We start from the raw sequence: 21,070 nt of genomic DNA on the forward strand, positions 1-21,070 counted from the left end.
CAAGCAGTATCATAACATTTGGACCATTGTAACCATGACTAAACTAATTTACTACAAAATCCATTGGGCACTTGAGGTTTGGTCCCAGGATTCTGTATAAATACCAAAACTGTGGGTGCTTAAGTCCCATCCTATACAATGGTGAAGTAAAAAGCTGTCCATTATATAAAATACCAAAATCCAAGGCTTGCTTTTTTGGTTTTGGGGAAAGTTTGGAATATTTTCAAGCCATGAATTGTTAAGTTAATGGATACAGAATCCATGCATATGGGAAGATGTAACTCTATCAGGTTTAGAATTAAACAAATACACTGAAAGTGAAGGCTGGTATGACATTTCGAAATACAGGCAGTCCCCAAGTTACAAACATCTGACTTACAAATGACTCATAGTTGCAAATGGAGGTGAGACAATAGGAAGTGAGTGAAATCTACCCCTTGAGGGTGAAATTCACTCCTGAAAGAGTTATCATGGGGGAAAGGTGTGTCCACTGAAGCTTTATCAACAATCCTTGTTTCCACAACAACCCAGTTTCAAAATCCAATTATCACAGGGGCAGAAATGAGGTGAAATCTTCTGAACAGGGGGCAAAGAGAGTAAAACAAACACCACAAGGGTGTTAACCTTTCCCTATGCTATCCAAAGCTAAATAATATATATTTTGGGCTGGATTTACACTTTAAAATGTACCTGTTCTGACTTACATACAAATTCAACTTAAGAACAAACCTACAGAACCTATCTTGTTCGTAACTTGGGGACTGCCTGTACCACATGTCTGGCCAAATGTACCATTTCCCCCCATTCTCTCTTCTTTATTGTTTGCTTACAGAGAGAGTGTGAATATCTGTGATAACCTTTTTTAATATTGGAAAAATACAGAAGGCAAAACACAGTAAAGTCTGCAGTGATGTTATAGCAAAAACTAAAGCAGGAAAGTTGTAGTACGAAAATCCAGTACTTTGTAATGAGATATTTTCATTCTTATTAGATTTCCTAAACTTTATACAGCTGCCTAGAACAATAGCTTTGGGTAATATTTGTGGCCTGGACTTAAATCTTACTGGGCAATTTGATCCTTTATGTATTAGCCCAGAGATTAAATTCTCTCTGAGTTTAATCGAACTTACTCTACAGTAAATGTGTGCAGTGGACTCCAGCCTTGAACAGACAAGTGAATTTTCTGAGCTATGAAATATGGCCATTGCAAGTCCTCCTACATTTTTCTATAGCAGACATGGGGCATGTGATCCATGAGCTCCATGTGGCCCATTCCAAGGCCCCTGGAGCCCCAGAATCCCAAAACTATTTTTAAATTTACTAAACAAAAAAGTTGGGGTCCTACCAAATTCCTAGATGGAACCAGTTTCCTTCTTGTCTTCCCTGTACAAAGCCTGGTAAACTTGCTAAGGGGGTTGAATTTGCCAAGTTTCCTCAAGGTGGAGGAAGGGTAGGCAAAATGGTCTCTTATCCCTGGCAACTATCCACCTCAATATCCCTTTTCTGGTTAGCAGTAAAGCTAACTGACAAGAAATCATTGTTTGTATTCTGTGGCTACATCCTGCAACTTCGTTCCTTCACTTGGAGCTTCCGTGTTGCATGAATCCTGGCTCAGGAACAAAGCACAGCAGAAGTCCTACCACAAGTATATTTTTCAGAGACTTATAACAGTTGTGGGAGAGATTGCTCTTGGAGCAGAACGTATTTATCATGCTGTGGAAGCACAGTGTTTAGGGATGTTAGAACAAATCTCTTAAGAAAAAGAAAATCCCATCCAGATACTATAAGTTGCACTAATAAGCACCATAGTTCTTTTATGCCATTTGTTCCTCTTGGACATTTTATTATTTCAGTAGGGAGATTGTGTTATAAAGCTATTATTTTCCATATGAATGATTAAAATTACCAGATGTCCCTCATAATTAAGAGGCATAAGTACATATGCCCACACCGACTACTATTTGCCAAAAACTGATAAGACTATAAAAGCATAAGGTAAGAAAATGAACAAAAAGAAAACAAGCTGCAGGTGACATTTGGTACAACATTCCTTTTAAAAGGATTAGTGATCTGCCTGAAGAAAAAAAAACTCTGAAGCAGAGGCTGAAAAAGTTGTTTTTTGATATTACAATTTCTAACAGAATTCCAGAAATTGTGTTTTTAAAGTAGTTTTCTCCAGCTCTCTGCAAAAGATCATGAATATAAGCAGATCAGCAAAAGAGTATTCTCTTTCAACTCTCAAATAATAAGAAACAATGGTAGTGAGACTGTATCAGGCATACCTACATTTATCTCTGTACAAAACCTATTTCATATACTTTCAAGTTATTCAAACCATAGAGAAGACTGCAAATAATAAATGCATCTACAGATATTTTCCCCCCAAATATTAGGGCCTTGAAAAATCAGTTTACAAATGGTATATTTGAAACACTTTTCCTCCAAGAATCCCCAGGTCTGGTTAATGAATAATAAAATTAAGGGAAATGTGGTACTTATGTCTGTTCAGGAACATTTCCTGTTTACACATTACTCACAAAGTCATTGAGCTCCAAACAGAATAGCCGTTATATCAGGTTGGCAGGCAAGAAGGTATCAAGAGTAAGCTTAGCACCAAACAGCTGCTAAAGCATTTTCCGTTTGAATATGATATAGCTTTGCACCTGAGAATAGTTACATCTTGACAGATGCACATTGTATTTTTATTTTGTTTATAAATAAGAATCACAAGTGGAGGAAAAGACTTGAGTAACAATTTTCTGCTATGTGGAAAAAAGCAATGGTAGGGAAAAGAAACAACTCTTAAATGAAATCCACAGTCTCTTACAGGTACTTTTCTAGTTTACATTTGCCACAAAGTATCTCATTTGACCCTCATACAGACGTTGTGGTTAAATCATTACATTACAATATGGTATACTAGAATACTTAACTATGGCTAGCATTGACAAGCTTTATTGTCTCGATCCATGTTAAAATCACAAATCTACAACTGATTGAACCTTTCAACTTCAACCATGTTTCAAGTAAAAGGAAATTGCAAAGATAGCAGCAAAGCCTGTTTCTCACACTGAAAGCAAAGAGTCTAAATGGCCAGTGAGTCTGCAAACACTGCAGTATTTGCATGTTGTTGTGAGTAGCATTTGGATCATGGTGAATCTATCATAATCATAAGGTGCTCTTGGAATGTTTTTTTCCAGAAGGGGTTTGCCATTGCTATCCATTGAAACTGTGGGTGCATCTACACAGTAGAATTAATGCAGTTTCACGTCACTTTATCTGCCATGGCTCTATTCTATGGAATCATGGGAGTTGTAGTTTGTCAAGCTCTTTAGCCTTCTCTGCCAAAGAGTATTGGTGCGTCGTCAAACTACAACTTCCATGATGATGTAGCACTGACCATTGCATTTAAAGTGATGTGAAACTGCATTAATTCTCTGGTATAGATGAACCCTAAAAGGGCATAATGTGCTCAAGGTTATCCACAGCTGAGCCAGATTTGAAACCTGGTCACGAAGAGTTCTATCCCGACACTGTTTTCTCATACTCAAATCTCAAAACAGCTTTATAGGGTACAACAGTAATCCTATGCCATGCTAATGCAACCATAGGGTGGAATTCTACATGTTCTACTTAATTAAATTAGTGTGCCACAGTGAGAGAAGGTAGCCCATTGTGCTAGTGAAATGGATACTGGTGAATGGCAGTTTCACACTCCTTCCACCTGTGATTGAGGCTGCAATATGGAAGTATGAGAAATGCTTTCGTTGTTATTCATTTTTTTAAAGTTTGTGTATTATATACAATATTGTAATACAGTTGCAAATCTATGTTTAAAATTCTTCATTATCCCATCCCATCCCATCCACCCTCACTTCTGATTGTCACAATCTTACTTACTGGTTGGAGGGAGGTGAAAATGTCATCATTAGCACCTCAGTTGCTGGCAGAATATGTATGTATATGTGTATATGTGTGTGTCTCTCTGTGTGTAAAATCTGGTCTATGTAATATCAATATCCATTGGTATTTTTCTTCAGTGCAAAGTGTGTAGTATAAAGATAACCATAATGAACTGCATCTTTAAAAGAGGGGGGGGGGCTTACATTTTTATCTTTCCGCAGAGACTCTTCTAAAGTCCTTTTGGCTCTGTAAGCTTATTTGTGCAAACCATGATTTCTCCTGGGTTTCTTAGAGGGCTTCACTGGATTATTCACTTCCCCTAAAATAAAAATAAAAGGAAAATGTACCTTTAATATACAGTAATAATAACAACAACAACTTTATTTTTATACCCCGCCACCATCTCCCTGAAGGGACTTGGGGCAGCTTACATGGGGACCAAGCTCAACATACAGCAAAATTTACCAGCTAAAACACAGTTTAAAAACATGGATGGTTCACTACAGCTGTACACTTAGAGGATGACACAAGCCAACATTTTGCATCCACAAATTCAATCATATATGAAAAATATTTCAACCAGCCCCCCCCCCCCAATCCAAAAAGCAATATTTGATTTTGCTGTTTTATATTGGAACACTATTTTGCTATGCCATGGTATATGATAGAATTTGAGCAGACATATTTTTTTGCTATCAACAGTGGATACAAACTACCTTTTATATGCTTTGTCACTGAATTATATTGTTTTCATTCAATCAAGAACAGGAATAGGTTTAATGAAAATACATAGAGGTCCCTGCACTAATGAGAAGTCAAAAACCCTGGTACAACTGAAAATCAAACTGTCCACAGACCTCATATGTTATTTTTTCTGAAATTTGAAAAGCCAAATATAGTCTAATCTATTTGTGCATCAAGATGAAGCTAAGGTTAGGAACAGGAAACAACTTTAGGATTAGCAAGACAAATCTGCAGTTAGTTGCTTCCCACATAAGCCTGGATCTCACCTGATTGTTCCAAAGATGCCTAAACAACACATCTACAAAGCTGTGCATCTGACAGGAAAACACTGCTATGATTTTAGCTAGAGATTATACCTATTCCTCTAAAAGCTTTGGGACAGCAAGGTAAAGTTCTGCTGCTGTATTTCTTGCTTTATAGTACCACTATCCCTTTCCAACCTATTTGGTCCAGGAAGTTTCTATTTTCTCCCTCACCAATATGCAGTGGGATGGAAAGGGGGATTAGTAGAACAACAGGGCAAGAGATGAAGTCGTCTGGAGGTACGTGCCTAGCATCTGGGAAAAGGCAGTTGCAGTGCCAGGAAGAAACTGTACTTTAGCCTTATGTTAGTGGCCAACTGCCAGCTTGATATGAGTTTTGAAAACCAGCTTCGAATAACTTGTGTACACAAATGGTAGGTGACTTACTGGTTTAAGTCAATAAACAGAGAAAAAATACTGGATATTGGTAAGCTCTCTACAAAACTACGTAGTATTGTGGACCTAACATGTGGGGCTCTGCTTTGCAATAAATAGCACAGATAACATTTCTGGAAAGCCATTGAGTCTGCCAGGCAAAAGAAACTGACTTCTCCAAACTGCTTGCTGTGTACTTCGAAAATGACAAACATGGGGTTTCACTTAGGCAAGAGCCCCTATGTGCCACCTGGGAGGGAACTTCCCAAACTGGGCATGACATGGCTGCATACATCCCAAGATGCCTTCAGAGGACTCCCAAAATGTCAATCCAAAAATAGTATCAGTAAGACACACAATTTATTTAACAAGCAATAGCCCATAACATACTCCAAAAGATGAAGGAGAGAGAGTACATGGGATGACATCTAAGAGCCAACTGGATTCACATGACAAGGGAACAGATAAGAGTAAAGTCTCTGCTCATCTCTGTTTACAGCCATGTTACTGTTTTTATGATGCTGTTGTGTTTGAGTTATGTTTTTATTGATGGATTTTTATGCTGTTGTTTTTATTTGTGGTTTGGGCTTGTCCCCGTGTAAGCCACCCCAAATCCCCTTGGGGAGATGGTGGTGGGGTATAAAAATAAAGTAGTTGTTGTTGTTGTTGTTGTTGTTGTTATCACCCAGGGCCAGCTCTCCCAGCCAACTGTGTCAGTTTGGCTGGATTTTCCTGATCCTTCGCAAAGACTGCAAAAACAACGCAATCTTCTGGAAAGAAGCTGGAGGCACTGCAAAACATGGTGCCGACCATCTCTCCACCTGATGCTGCGGGCTACAAAAAGTGCTGCTAGTAAATCAGGATACGCTCTTATGCCGGATCAGTAATAAGGAATGACAGTCACTTCTACGCTATTTTTTTTTTTTTAGACAAATGGCTTTAAAATGGTCTGAAGATTAAGGGAGCAGCAATCATACTCACAGGAACTATTGTCTGACTGCTAGTCGTGCTTCATTCTATTTATTCTGGGCCTGCTTATTCATCATTGCCAAGAGGATGACTTTATAATGGCAGTTAGTTTTGTCAAATATTTACTGACAAATATACAGTCAATGAAAACATGACATAGTATTTCAGGAGATATAAAAGCTGGAATACAAACTTATACTGATTCTAGTGAGGTTTCTAAGTTGTTCTCAGGGTGCATCTATACTGTTGATTGAATGCAGTTTGACACCATTTTTCCATGGCTCGATTGAATTATGGATGTTGTACTTTGGTGAGGCACCAGCACCGTTTGACAGAAAAGGCTAAAGACATTGCAAAACTACCATTCCCATAACTCCATTGCATCACACCATGGTAGTTGAAGTAGTGTCAAGCTGCATTATTTGTACGCTGTTCAATTAATTCATTAAGAGCTTTGCGATAAACTTTAAAGAAACAATCCAAGATGGTAATTCCAACCCACGGAATAAATACAACATCATGACTAATTCCTTTAAATGTGAACTAAAATCCACTGGGTATTCACTAACACAATAACATGGGAGCCACCAGCTGCCACTGGATTTTCTTCCACGGAGGAAGGTAATTGAGTATAAGATTGCAGCCTCAACTTTCTTTCTCCTGAGACTCCTATCCAGCCAGCTAAATCTTGAAGAAGAGCAACTAAGCCTATCTCTACATTTGATACTGATTGTCTATCTGAAAACAAAACAAATTTGTATCCAGAAAGCCACACAAGTCATCTGCACAGAAAAAAAAACTCCTCTATCATCAATGACTGCATTCCTAATATAATGCAGACAGACACTAACAGCATACTAGTGTCATATACATCTGCAACATGTATTGTTGGATCAATTTTACACTGACCTGCAGGCCTGGGCAGACTGTATAGGCTGGCTGCACTTTTACACACATGTAATGTAAAATTTCAAGGATTTATGCTAGGAGAATAAGCTAACAGGCAACAGGGTCCACCAATTCCAGCCAAACTACCTCTGATTGCCATTATGACATGTCATTATGTTTGTGAGTCATAAGATTTAATACATAGGGCCTAGAGCTGAGAATATATTCCTTACAAATCCTTTTTTTTTGGTGTTTTGTTCAGAAATACACAACTACTGTTTCTATTCCCCATCACAACATTGACACTCATTGACACCCCCGGGCTGAGAACAGCGGTATATAAGCAAAGTAAATAAATAAATTAATATATGCATGCACAATGATACATGCAAGCACAAACACACACTTTCATTTACACTTAAATGCTTCTATCTCTAGAAATCAATCAAAACATGATAGTACTAAAGTGAGTTCAAAAGTTTGAAAGATATATGAAAGATGAAACACATGTTTACTGTATAATCAGGTTTTGATTTAATAGATACCTTTTCAAAAGGAAAACAACACAAAAAAGGATAGAATGTGCACAGATAACCCTCTTCTCTACCGTACAGTTAATTTCTCACTTGAGCTTTACACATTGCTGGTATTTAGCAAAAATCAGTATTATTCTTCATTACCTTTCAAGAGGACCCAAGCAGCCAGTCCATAAAACCTCTTTCAGACTAGCGTGCTGTAGCTCTCACAAATAGGTTTTGCTGCAATCCAACAAAGCAGATGAATTCCCAGCCAGCATCCTTGCCAAAAAGGAGCAAGCACTGCAGTCTCTTTTCTGCCTTATGAAACCATCCTGAAGTTAAAACGAAAATAAATCTAGAAGGGCCAGCAGGGGATGAAAAGCTAAGCAGCAAAGGGCTGCAATTCTAACTCGCAGTGTAAGCCCCGACAATTTCCCTGCAGCTTACGTAATAATTCAAAGTCTAGTGGAGATAAGGGTCTGAAGCCGTTTAGCAGCAACAGTTTAGAAAAACACATCTTTCTTTACCAGGCAGTGAGCTCACTTCATTACAATACGAAGGGCTGGGTTAGTTCTGTAAGTAGTAAGTGTTTTGCAAAAATATCAGTAATGACATAACTGTGAAAATGAGAGCATTTAGAAAGTATTTCATGCATGTCTAGGATGTTCTAAAAATGCTTTCTTTTGGAAAGCATTGAGTTAGCAAAGGAAGCAACACCTAACTTTCTGCCTCATTGCAGAACACATTATAACTATATTAGTAAAATCTACATTACTCCATGGACAAATGCACATTTCAGTCCATTATAACTCAGGTAACGAGTTTTAAATATGTTTTTATGGATTCAACAGTCAACAGCCAGGGTCAATTACCCCTAAAGCTTTTGAACTACAACTCCCATGGCTACAAATGGCAATGGCCAAGCTGTTTAAAGATAACCGGGGTATAGAGAGAAGCATAATACCCAACAAAAAAGGCAAAGTGTCACTACAAATTAAAAGACAACATAATACTACAAGCTAAGCAAGTATGATCTGAGGCTTCCCCATCTCACAGCAGGAATTAATGTGTTGTCTTCATCTGCAGTTCTGAAAAAAGATATTAATTCCAAGAATGTTTTCAGAATGAACATCTAACTTTCTGTTCTCTGCAAGATCTTTCGCATAGCCTTAACTCCCTGCTGCTACGTTTCTGTTAAAGTTTTGAAATCGTTTGTGGGCAACACAATTTCTCCAGTTCCCTTTTTTTTCTACTGCAGTACTTTAGTTTGTATCTCAATAAGAAACAGACTTTGAAGGCCATAATTCACTTTCACACTTCGATTTATATAGAAACACATTATACCACCATGACGTGCACAGCATGGCCCAAATTAAAATGCCCTTTAACAACCTATAACTTAACTTCCTGACTGTAAGAGCTGTTCAGCAGTGGAACTCTCTGCCTCAAAGTATGGTGGAAGCTTCTTCTTTGGAGGCTTTTAAACAGGGGCTGGATGGCCATCTGCCAGAGGCACTTTGTGCTTTTCCTATATGGCAGAAGGTTGGACTAGATGGCCCATGGTCTATTCCAACTCTGATTCTATCACGTTGACTAAATGACTATTATGGGAGCCCTAAGACACATAATTTAGGGGAAATATCATTCTTCTACCCTTCCAAATTTTTGGTCTGGTGAAACTCTCATTCTTTTGCCTCCATGGATTCTGATGAGTTAAGAGCCCTTTATGGCACTATGATGACACTTTAACTTGCATGGCTATGTCTCATGGAATCCTGGGATTAGCAGTTTAGGAAATCTCAGCCAGGTAACTCTGGTGACAGCTATATATGGGGGCAATTGCTGTATATATACTCGAATATAAGGCTAATTTTTCAGCCCTTTTTTTAGGCTGAAAAAGTCCCTCTCACCTTGTAATTGAGTCAAAGTTATTTATTATTTTACTGTGCTATTATTATTATTATTATTATTTCATTACATTTATTATTTTATTCTCTTTATTATTATTATTACATTTATTATTTTACTTTATTATTACTATTACATTTATTATTTTACTCTTTTATCATTCTTGGAATGATACGTATGCACATTTACATTGAAGAAGCTTAGAATAATGGTTTAATCAGAGTTGGGCAGTGTTATCTGAAATTACAGTTTTATGTAACTATGCAAAAACATTTAACCTACTGATGCATCAATGAATGTAACTGTATTGGTATCTATTATTGTTTTGAAATTTACCAGTAGCATTTCCCACCCCAAGCTTATACTCAAGTCAATCCGTTTTTCCCTGTTTTGTGGTAAAATTAGGGGACTCGGCTTATATTCAGGTCAGCTTATACTTGAGTATATACGGTATATATCCCACAATTCCACAGAAGATAGCCATAGCAATTAAAAGTGGAATTATATTGTTTTGATGAGGAACTGACACATAGTTGCCAGTATGGGGGGAGGGGGAAGAAAAAGTTTGTTTGGAAATCTAAAAGGATTGAGGGCTGTGAAAATAGCCTTCCCCTGTCTTAGAGAAAAATGCTAGTGTGTGAATGCAAAAGTCAGTCTACATTGCTGGGGGAGAGGGACCCTTAATTCTCTCTAGCAGATTTTAAGCAAAATCTGCATTGTCCTTCTTGCAAATAGCAGGATTAATCTTTTGAAACCTTTGTGTGTGTGTGTCTGTGCTAAGGGGTATAGCTGATGCCTCAAACATATAAAACATTACCTTAAAACAAACAATGCATCAATTCCATTGTTGACTCGCTTTTCTGAGCTGAATAGGAGTGATACCCAAGGCTGTTGAACAAGTTACCATTATTCCCATAATATTGTCTATTCTTTTATATTGTGTCATGTTTTCATTTTGTATTCGGGAAAGAAAAACAATCAAAAGTGTACAGAAGAGGGAGGATCAATTGTTGATAACTATTTCCATGTCTGCCTTAGCAAGTTTACACTGGTAGGGCAAAACAGGTAGTTGTAGGCAAAGGAGACATTTTTTTTACTCTTTCATTTTTTTTACCATTATATTTTCTTTCCTATTTCTTTTCTACATTCTTTAAATTAACAGGATGTCATCAATTTCTCTGATGTCCCACAGCAGAGAAAGATTTATCTCTTATCGTTTCCATATCTTAAAAACTAATCATAGGGGAAAGTCTGAAGTAAATTCCCAACAAACTGTTTGAATTTGCTGAAGAAGTTGAGGTTGCTCTAGAGCAGGCCTGCACAACCTGCGGCCCTCCAGCTGTTTTGGACTCCTAGTCCCATAAACCCTAGCCAGCTTGTGCAATGGCCAGGAATTTTGGGAGTTGGAAGCCAAAATGGCTGGAGAGCTGCAGGTTGTGCAGGCCTGCTCTAGAGAAAACATCCCAAACAGTATTTTTGCAAGGAGACTATCTTAGAGCCATATACTGCTTGCTTATTTTAAGCCTGTGGTTCTCAACCTGTGGGTGCCCAGATGTTTTTGTCTTCAACTCCCAGAAATCCTAAACAGCTAGTGAACTGGCTGGGATTTCGGGGAGTTGTAGACCCACAGGTTGAAAACCACTGTTTTAAGCATTCGCATATATCTATCAAAATGTAAAGAGAACAAACAGATATCATAAGAAATTTTAAAAGCTCACAAATTCAGAATTGCTATCTAGAATAACAATTGACACAGTACCTATGGAAAGCTGGAGAACCACAAAATGTTTGCTGAAAAAGATTATGAATGAATTATCAGCTGGAAAGTTTATCAATGTGAAAAGACCCTCTGTTACATATTTTTTGGATTATCTATTGGCAACTCAGGCCTGATTTCTAGAAAACCCTAATTAATACAAAAAAACGTGACCAAGGTATATGTAAAGACACTATTGGTAAAGGAGTTGTTGTTGTTGCTGCTGCTTTCAGCTAGAAAACAATCCCCTCCCCTGCATTTTTCAAAGGAGCAGGATGAGAACATATTGCCTCTACTTTATAAAAGAGCAGCTCTATTAGTGTCCAGGGAGAGGCCCTTCCAAGTTGTGGATCTGCAGTGATACCCTGATTTAAGAGTTTAATTAGTTCTGTGACTGAGCTCTTAACTCAAAACACTCTTATCTCAAAGTGAATTTTCCCATCAAGTGTAAAGCTAGAGAATTCAATACCAAGGTCAGGTTTATATATGCCATTGTATTTCATATTTTATGTATGATTATAAAAACTGCACATTAAAGAAACTAATTTGAAATGTTGTGCTGGAAAAGATTCTATGGATACTGTCAGGGGTGGCTTAACCCATTATGCAAAATAAGCATTTGCAGTATAGTTGATTTTGCCTTGCGGCGCTCTTGGGGGAAAACAGACCTTGAGGTATGCGAGATGCAGTTACTGGGATGTATAGTTCACCTACAATCAAAGAGCATTCTGAACTCCACCAATGATGGAATTGAACCAATATGGCACACAGAACTCCCACGACGAACAGAAAATATATATCAGTGATTGGTTGGGGGGGGGGGGGGCAAAATACTGTTTGCTTACCATTGAAAATTACCTAGGGCCGCCTCTGGATACTGTGAAATGTTAAAAAGAAAAATAAATTGTAGAAGAAATCAAGCTTAAAACTCCCCTAGAAGCCAAGACGACTAAACTGAGACTGTCATACTTTGGACATATTATAAGAAGACATGGCTCTTCTGAAAAGACAATTTTTTAGTGTGTGAGGAGTGACTTGAGAAACTGCAAGTCACTTCTGGTGTGAGAGAATTGGCCATCTGCAAGGACATTGCCCAGGGGACGCTTGGATGTTTTGATGTTTTACCATCCTTGTGGAAGGCTTCTCTCATGTCCCCGCATGGGGAGCTGGAGCTAACAGTGAGAGCTCAACCCATTCTCCACAGATTCAAATAGCTGACCTATCAGTCTTCAGTCTTTCCAACACAACAGTTTAACCCATTGCATCACTGGGGGCTCAGAAAGGACAATAATACTTGGTAAAATAGGAGGGAGTAGGAAAGACAATCATTTTATGGGTGGATAGACTCCATCAAGGAAGCCACAGCCCTCAACTTGCCAGAACTGAGCAGGGCTGTGGAAAACATGGTGTCTGAGTCTCTCATTCATAGGGTCACCATAAGTTGAAGCTGACTTGGCAATTGGCAACAACAATTCAAGTGGGTCCCAGTGCGTTCAACAAGTGGAAAGTGTATGTGTAGGACTGCAGCCAACATGGCTAAGAGAAAACATCCTGTGACATGCAAAGAAAAAGAAAAACTATGATTTCACCACACTCTGCAAGATTCTCATGATAGTTTGTTAGTAATGTTTTTCTTTAGAAATGTTTGCATGTACTCTTGCTATTTTAAGAACCAAGAGCACATAAAGAATTGACATCAGTAAACACTACGCAGATAATTATTCTATCCACAAAAGCAATTCAGCACAAAAGCTTTTGTACAAATAATGAAATTCACCCTGAAATGAACCTGGAGTATTGATGGAGTTCCTGACATTCAATTCTTGACTTGTTAGATAAAAGAGACATTAAATTCATAGCAATTAGACACATAGTAATGGTGCTGTCATTGCCACCAGAATTTAAAAGGCGTATTCTATTAGAACAGGCCAGTTCAGTCATCTTCTAAATTGCTTACTTATGGAACCTGCAGTATTTTAACAAAATACACTGAATGTTCATCTTAAAAAATCCAGTACCTTTGTACTTATATTGTTGTGATGTTATCATATTATCTATATAAACAAAAATGTAATGTTCGTTTGTAGGAATAACATAACTCAAAAACCACTGGACAAATTGTCACCAAATTTGGCCACAAGACACCTACTAACACAAGGAATGACCATCACTAAAAAAATGATTTTGTCATTTGGGAGTTAAGGTGCTGGGATTTATAGTTAATCTACAATCAAGAGCATTCTGAACTCCACTAATGATGGAATTGAACCAAACATGGCACACAGGGCTCTCATGACCAACGGAAAACACTAGAAGGGTTTGGTGGGCCTTGACCTTGAGTTTGGGAGTTGTAGTTCACCTACATCCAGAGAGCACTGTGGACTCAATGATGGATCTGGACCAAAGTTGGCATTAGTATTCCATATGCCCAAATATGAACACAGATGGAGTTTGGGGAAAATAGACCCTGACATTTGGGTGCTGTAATTAGTGGGATTTATAGTTCACCTACAATCAAAGAGCATTCTGAACCCCACCAATGACAGAATTGGGGCGAACTTCCCACGCAGAACCCCCATGACCAACAGAAAATACTTAAGGCCATCCAATCCAACTCCCTTCACCAGGGCAAGAAAATGTAATCAAAGCCCTCCTGACAAAGAGCCATCCAGCCATAGATAGATAGATATGATATATATACACACACAGATATAGTATCATAGATTTGAAAGGGACCCCTAAAGAAAGTTATATGTTGCATGTTCCAGAGTAAACAAATCAGACAATCTCCACATCAACACTGACAAAAAAAACAAGAAATAATGTTTACCTACAAGCATAGACATTACATATATTGGAAACCAACACTTTCTCGTAACTTTATTTTCCAGATCACCAGACTGGGCCACAGCAACACGTGGCAGGGGACTGCTAGTTTTTCATACCAAGAAATGGCAACACTCATTATCAGAAATATAAATTCTACAACTTGCATGTTGTGAGCAAATGATCCCAAGTTTGCCCCAGATCCTATTTTGGCCCAGTTCAAACAAAACACAGCAGTTTAGGAGACCACTTTTAGGAAAACAAGAATAAGCAATGTACTTGCTTTCCCCCTCATCCCTTTTTGAATGTACAGTACAATTTTCATGTCCTTGGGGAGATGTATTTCAAGACCCCTTCACACCTGAAATACTGGATAATAGTGAACATATTTGGATCAGAAGCATAACACATAATATACATAAGGATAATAATGCATATAATCAAACTGGAGTAGACAGGGTTCCAGGAGGGAATATTTTTGGGAGTGAAGGTAAATGAAACTGTTGAATCCATTGATTCATGCCTTATGGAAAAGCAAAGCTTGCAGATTGTTAAGCCACAGTCGTCCACTGTGGTTGTATCTTGATCAGGAAATTGTGGTTTAACTTCCAATTCCCATGTGAATGAGAGATAGGCGGCAGTGTGTGGGCAAGATCGTATGTGTAATAATTAAAACCGACTCAACCTGAAAACAAACAAATGATTCTACTTGTGCAGTCATGGTAAAATAAATAGAACAATTATCTATTGGCACAGAGATCATGGAGTAATTTTTAAGTTGTGCCATATAGGGTAGAAAGTTTCCCAATGCTGTATTTTTCTATGGAAAACTTTCCATATTCCACATGTGGATGTGTAATTGTGTATATACACCCATCAGTTTTCCATTCTTATCTGAGCTGTTGCATTGCAATCAATAATATTAGATGGAAAAAATTATGAACTTCTAGTTGTTCTTCTAAAGAGAAAAACATCGACAAATTCTAGATATCAGAGGAATGCACTATTAAACTTGGTTGTACTTTGCAAAATTTCACTTCTGGATCAGTCATAAATACAAAAGTAAACAAGACAAATTGTGGTACATTGTCCATGCCACCCTTTAATGAAGCAGAAGGCTCACTTTCTTGTACTGAATCAGATCTTCAGATATTGTCTAAGGCAAAGGGCTGGACTTTTTGATAGCTACTAAATAAATCATACTAAAGTAAGTTAGCAAAGGCTGTAAAGGTAGAGAATAACTGGTGCTGAAAACTATTATACCATAGTAAGCTTTCTATTATACCATAGTATTTCTGTCCTATACTACAAAGTTCCGCAGTTATTATCTTCCTGCCTCTGAAATTAGAAAGGGAATCACAAAAATGGAAAAGAGGTGGCTGCAGTGGTTTCGGGAAATGATGTAAGTCTAACATGAGTCAAAGGGAGGAGAAGATGAAATGGCAATTACTATTTTTGATTGTTAATACAGATTGTCAGTACCAGCTTGCTCTTCTCACAAACAAAGCTTACATGGTATCAACAAGTAGTGCTAAACTAGTTTGCTGTTCTTCACTCCATGTAACTAGCCATAACTGGTTTGTGATTTCATGGCTTTAGGAAGATGAAAAGCAAAATGGAAGGAAGAAAGATGGAAAGAAACCCATTAACACACAATTGCAAAAAAAGTGTTAAGCAAAACAAAACAAAAATCATGTACAAGTAGTAACCACTTGGAATTAGGCCAGTGGATTATAGTGCATCACTGTAGAGCAGGTATGGCCAAACTTCAGTCCTCCAGGTGTTTTGGATTTCAACTCCCACAATTCCTAAAGCTGTTCAGAATTATGGGAGTTGAAGTCCAAAACACCTGGAGGGTCCATGTTGACCCATAGAGGCATTACAAAGGTCCCGTATCTTGACCACAGTTCATACCTTTCCCAAATAGTGTTTTTGTGGAGATACACTTCAATTTCTTAAAACAGATTTTAAAAACAAATCATTATTCACAAAGTTTGGGAAAAAAATCCAAAAAGATTTGAAAAGGAATGTGTTCTTTAAAATACCTGGAAATTGCTTTCTGATGTCAAAGTATAACACTGTGGGAACTGAGGTTTATCTATAGCAAACTGGCAGCAATGAGGTAGACAAGACCTTATTGGTATGGCATGTTGATAACTTAATGGACCTGTCAGTTCAAGATGCCTGGCACTAAGAAAAGAAACTCCAAGCTACTGAATAAGACAAAATATACATATAGAAGCTGTTTGAATAAAGCTGATCTACTATATTGCAGACTAATCTAGTTGCATTTGAGTCAAGAGAATCACATCAGCCAAATGCAAGTCCCTGTTGTATGCCTCTTTGTACTACCATTTGGGTAACCGATAAAACAACAAAATGCTGGAAAATAGTTTGAATTAGTCTAAATAAAATTCAGCTTTGGATACAATGTAGCTATTTCAGAGATATGCAAAAGAATATGGATCACTACACTTATTTAATACCACAAGCATATAATAATTACTATATTTGTACATTGATAACAACCTGCACATTCTTATTAAATATTTCTAAATACAGAAGTCTAAATAATATCTACTGACACAATGAAAGAAGGTAAATAAAGACTTGTGTATAAGAGTTTTTACAAATATCTTCTTGCCTCCAATTAAATACCATTCAAGGATACATGGATACATCTTGGCTAAAGTGAAAAGGAAATATTTAGTTCTGAAAGGGCTAAAGTTTATTTTTAAAGGCTACTTTCTTTTTGTCAGAAAAATCCTATCAGTAAAGTTTATCTCCTGCATCTACCAAAATCTAAGCAAGATTTTATTACCCCAAATCAATAAGAACAAAGTCCAATTTCACCAGAAGCTATTGTCAGGCAAATTACAAACAAAGCAAAGGGCAGGGTGTAAAACTGATGATAAAGCTATGAAATTTGCATGCAGTCAGTCTTAAAAGTGAATATGAAAAGAGATAGCAGACACTTGAATTTAGTTTATTGAGTTCCTATAATGCTTTGGGTCATCCTGGTGGTGCTGCGGGTTAAGCTGCTGAGCTGCTGAACTTTCAGTGGTTCGAATCCGGGGAGCGTGGTGAGCTCCCGCTGTTATCTCCAGCTTCTGACAACCTAGCAGTTCAAAAACCTGTAAATGTGAGTAGATAAATAAGTACTGTTCCAGCAGGAAGGTAACGGCATTCCAAGCAGTCATGCCAGCCACGTGACCTTGGAGGAGTCTACGGACAATGCTGGCTCTTCAGCTTAGAAATGGAGATGAGCACGACACCCCAGAGTCGAACATGACAATGTCAAGGAGAAACCTTTGCTTTACCTTTAAAATACTTTTGGATTGCTGACATGTCTCTCTATAGGAGGCTGATTTCCCTTTTTTGAAAAAAAAATACAATCAAGTTCATCTTCCAGATCAGGTTTCTTAGTGGAAACCAAAAGCAGAAAGGAACTAAATCATTTTATATTAACATGACTGAAAATGATTTTAGATAATTGAGTTAGGAAAAGAAACAATCAAAATCTAGCAATAATTATGCTGCATTTAATTTCAATTTGAGGGGGTTTAAAAAAATGAGTAATTTCATCCCTTGTATGTTGTCTGTGAAAAAAATGTCTGAAATGAATTGTTTTTAAACACTTCTATATTAAAGTTCTCCTTTCTCGTTAAATGGAAATAATGAGACTACCTCCACTCTCATCCCTGATTTTTTACACCTGCTATAATTGCAAACTGTGAAACATTTAAAAGGTCATTTAGCCTCCGATTTTTACACCTGGTATGCTAATGCTCTAACCTTCTGTAGCAATATTGCATACGGACATAATTACAAATCAATGTAACACTTACTAAGCCGATGAATTTTTTAATAACTACTGCTATAATTGCAAATACTGTGAAATATTAAAATGATAATTTAGCATGCTCTGCTCTATACTAAGTCTCCTTGGAAATGTACACAGTTCAGTGCTTCATACTCTCAGTTCATTACTTTTAGACAGACACTTGGGTTAAGTAATAAAAATCCATGGTTTCCTTCTATCCCTTAGCAATCTCCTTCTACAAAGTATCTTCACCCATCAACCGATGCCAAGGCATCAGTTACCTCAGATTTCCACTTGCATGGGCCATTCCCATTTTGGATCAAATATATCTAGGCTTTTTTCTTTCAGCCAGGCTCTTAATACTAGTGCTAACTGATCAAAACTAGCTAGTGCAATGAGCAAACCCTGCCCAAAAGAGTCTGGAAATTGTCTAAATTGGCTGCCATTTATTTTCCGAGCCCAATTCAAGGTGCAGGTGCTCACCTACAAAGCCCTGAACGGTTTGAGACCACCCTACCTGCGTGACCGCATCTCCATCTACGAACCCACACGCTCGCTCCGGTCATCTGGGGAGGCCCTGCTCGTGATCCCACCCACGTTGCAAGCGCGCTTGGTGGGGACACGGGACAGGGCCTTCTCTGTGGCGGCCCCCCGACTCTGGAATGCCCTTCCAAAAGATCTTCGACAGGCCCCTACTTTAGCAGCTTTCAGAAAGAACCTAAAAACTTGGCTGTTCCGATGTGCCTTCTCAGATTAGGAATCCCCCATCCCAAGTCCTAGAAGCACTTTAGTACAATCAATATTACTGCACACCTCACTATTTTAATCCTACGTTCCTCCTGCCATTTCAGCACTTTTAACCCTGTACCCCATTGCACCGGCCGGCCCAGTTTTAAAGTGTCTTGATGCATTGTCACTGTTGCTGTTATTTTGCTTAATTATTTTGATTTGCTTTGTTTATTGTTGTGTTATGTTTCTATTTGTATTGTGTTCTGAGGCTTCGGCCTGTGTAAGCCGCATCGAGTCCTTCAGGAGATGCTAGCGGGGTACAAATAAAGTTAATAATAATAATAATAATAATAATAATACAAGTATTCCGCTTTACAAAGTGTGAGGGGGGACATGCAGAAATGAACAGGAAGAGATACTGTATATACTCGAGTATAAGCCTAGTTTTTCAGTCCTTTTTTTTAAGCTTAAAAAGTCTCCCTCGGCTTATACTCGAGTCAAGGTTTTTTATTATTTTACTCTATTATTATTATTATTATTATTACATTAATCATTTTACTCCATTATTATTACATTTATTATTTTATTCTTTATTACTGTTATTATTACATTTATTATTTGAGTCTATTATTACTGTTATTATTACATTTCCATTATTTTACTCTATTATTATTGGAAGAATATGTAAACAAACATATTTACACTGAAGGTGGTTAGAATAATGCTTTAATCAGAGGACAGTCTTATCTTAACTTACAGTTTTATTCAAAAACATTTGATCTACCGATGGCTCAATTAATGCATTGGTATCTATTGGTTATTGGTATCTATTTTTTATTTTGGAATTTACCAGTAGCTGCTTCATTTCCCACCCTTGGCTTATACTCGAGTCAATCCGTTTTCCCAGGTTTTTTTGTGTGGTAAAATTAGGTGCCTCGGTTTATATTCGGGTCGGCTTATACTCGAGTATATACGGTATTCCAAATCACACAACCTGCTTTGTTTGCAATCCTGTATTAGTAACAAAAATGGTCATGGATTTCTCTCCTTTACTTCAGCACTCATCTACTTTTTCGTAGACTGCCCTACACCCTCTATGTGTAGCAATTAATGGCTTATCTGCTCCATCACAAAAACTGGCACAAGTGTAGAGTTGTGGAAAGTTGTGCTACAGCTTCTTTTAGTTATCCTTTAGATAAAAAAGGAATTGCATGCATAAATTAATGAAGTAAAAAAAGAGGAGTGGGTGGGATTCTTGACTGGAAAGTCAGTGAGAAACTCTTAAAAGTTTAACTACGTATGTAAAATATACCGAACAAACTTTTGACTTCTGAGTGACATTTACTTTACATTTACTGGCTGAGCAGTTCTGGAAGCATGTATCAAACATTTGTTGGCTGCACAGATAAAGGCTACATTTGCTTTGAAATAGCAGGGGAAAGATAGCAACGTCCTGATATGGCAAGTTTGTGCCATTTGTGAATACACTGTGTCACCACTATCAGTCACAATCGGTTTCCACATATACAATTTGTGTGATAAAACATTTGGTTCTTGGCTGAAAGCGCAACTGTAACTTTACAAACACTTCAAATGGCTAATAATAAGAGCCTGCTTTTGTAAAAAAAAAAAAGAGAGAGAGAGAGAGAGAGAGAGAGAGAGAGAACAATTCTTGGGGAAATATCCCTGCTAAAAACCAACCAATACAACTGGAATCTACATCTCTTTGTGTCTCAAGATTAATTTTTCCTTGGAATACTGTGTCCTTCTGCATAGAGTCCTTTTGAAAAACTAGGGGTACATTTACACTATAAAATCAAGCAGTTTTACACCACTTTAACTGCCATGACTCAGTGCTATGGAATCCTGGGAGTTGTATTTTTACAAGGTCTTCTCTGCTAAATAGGGCTGGTGCTATGTGTGTTTGCTTAGCTTAAGAGAAAAAGGATTCCACCACAGTCAAATGAACCTTGGGGTGAATCCAGACAGCACCCAAATTGCACTCTCTCCCGTGTTTTTACAATGCCCCACAAAAAAACTTTTTTTTTCAGAACAAAGTCCTGAAGTAATTTGACAGCTGGAAGACCTGGGTCTTTGCAGCTGCAGATACTGTATGGATTGGGCCTGGGGATGGCATGCGTGACTTCCAGTGCCCATCCACACAGCTGTCTTGTTTTTTGGGGGGCTCCTGGAACCCCCCCCCAAAAAATCCCAAGATGGCCCTCACCCTCTGCCAAAACCCCCTTAAAAGTCTATAAAAAGAAAATAACTGCCATTCCCCCTTCTCTGGAGTTCTCCTGGCACATACTAATGACACGCTAGGAGAAAA

General features: G+C 37.8%; 1 protein-coding gene across 5 annotated transcripts in view; it reads right to left on the reverse strand.

Moving 5' to 3' along the window:
• Positions 1-21,070, reverse strand: part of PIK3CB (phosphatidylinositol-4,5-bisphosphate 3-kinase catalytic subunit beta) — a 102,125-nt gene that overhangs the window by 67,920 nt on the left and 13,135 nt on the right. For 3 of the 5 annotated variants that reach the window (XM_067465955.1, XM_067465953.1, XM_060767924.2), the window contains exon 2: positions 4,107-4,222. The exons of 1 other annotated variant lie outside the window; for it this stretch is intronic. The gene's annotated coding sequence lies outside the window, so the exon portion shown is untranslated. Of the gene's footprint in view, positions 1-4,106; positions 4,223-7,861; positions 8,106-21,070 lie in introns of those variants that run through there. One more of the 5 variants, XM_060767921.2, reaches the window with a different exon arrangement.

Source organism: Anolis sagrei, chromosome 3 (assembly GCF_037176765.1).
Source record: "Anolis sagrei isolate rAnoSag1 chromosome 3, rAnoSag1.mat, whole genome shotgun sequence".
Taxonomy (NCBI): Eukaryota; Metazoa; Chordata; class Lepidosauria; order Squamata; family Dactyloidae; genus Anolis; species Anolis sagrei.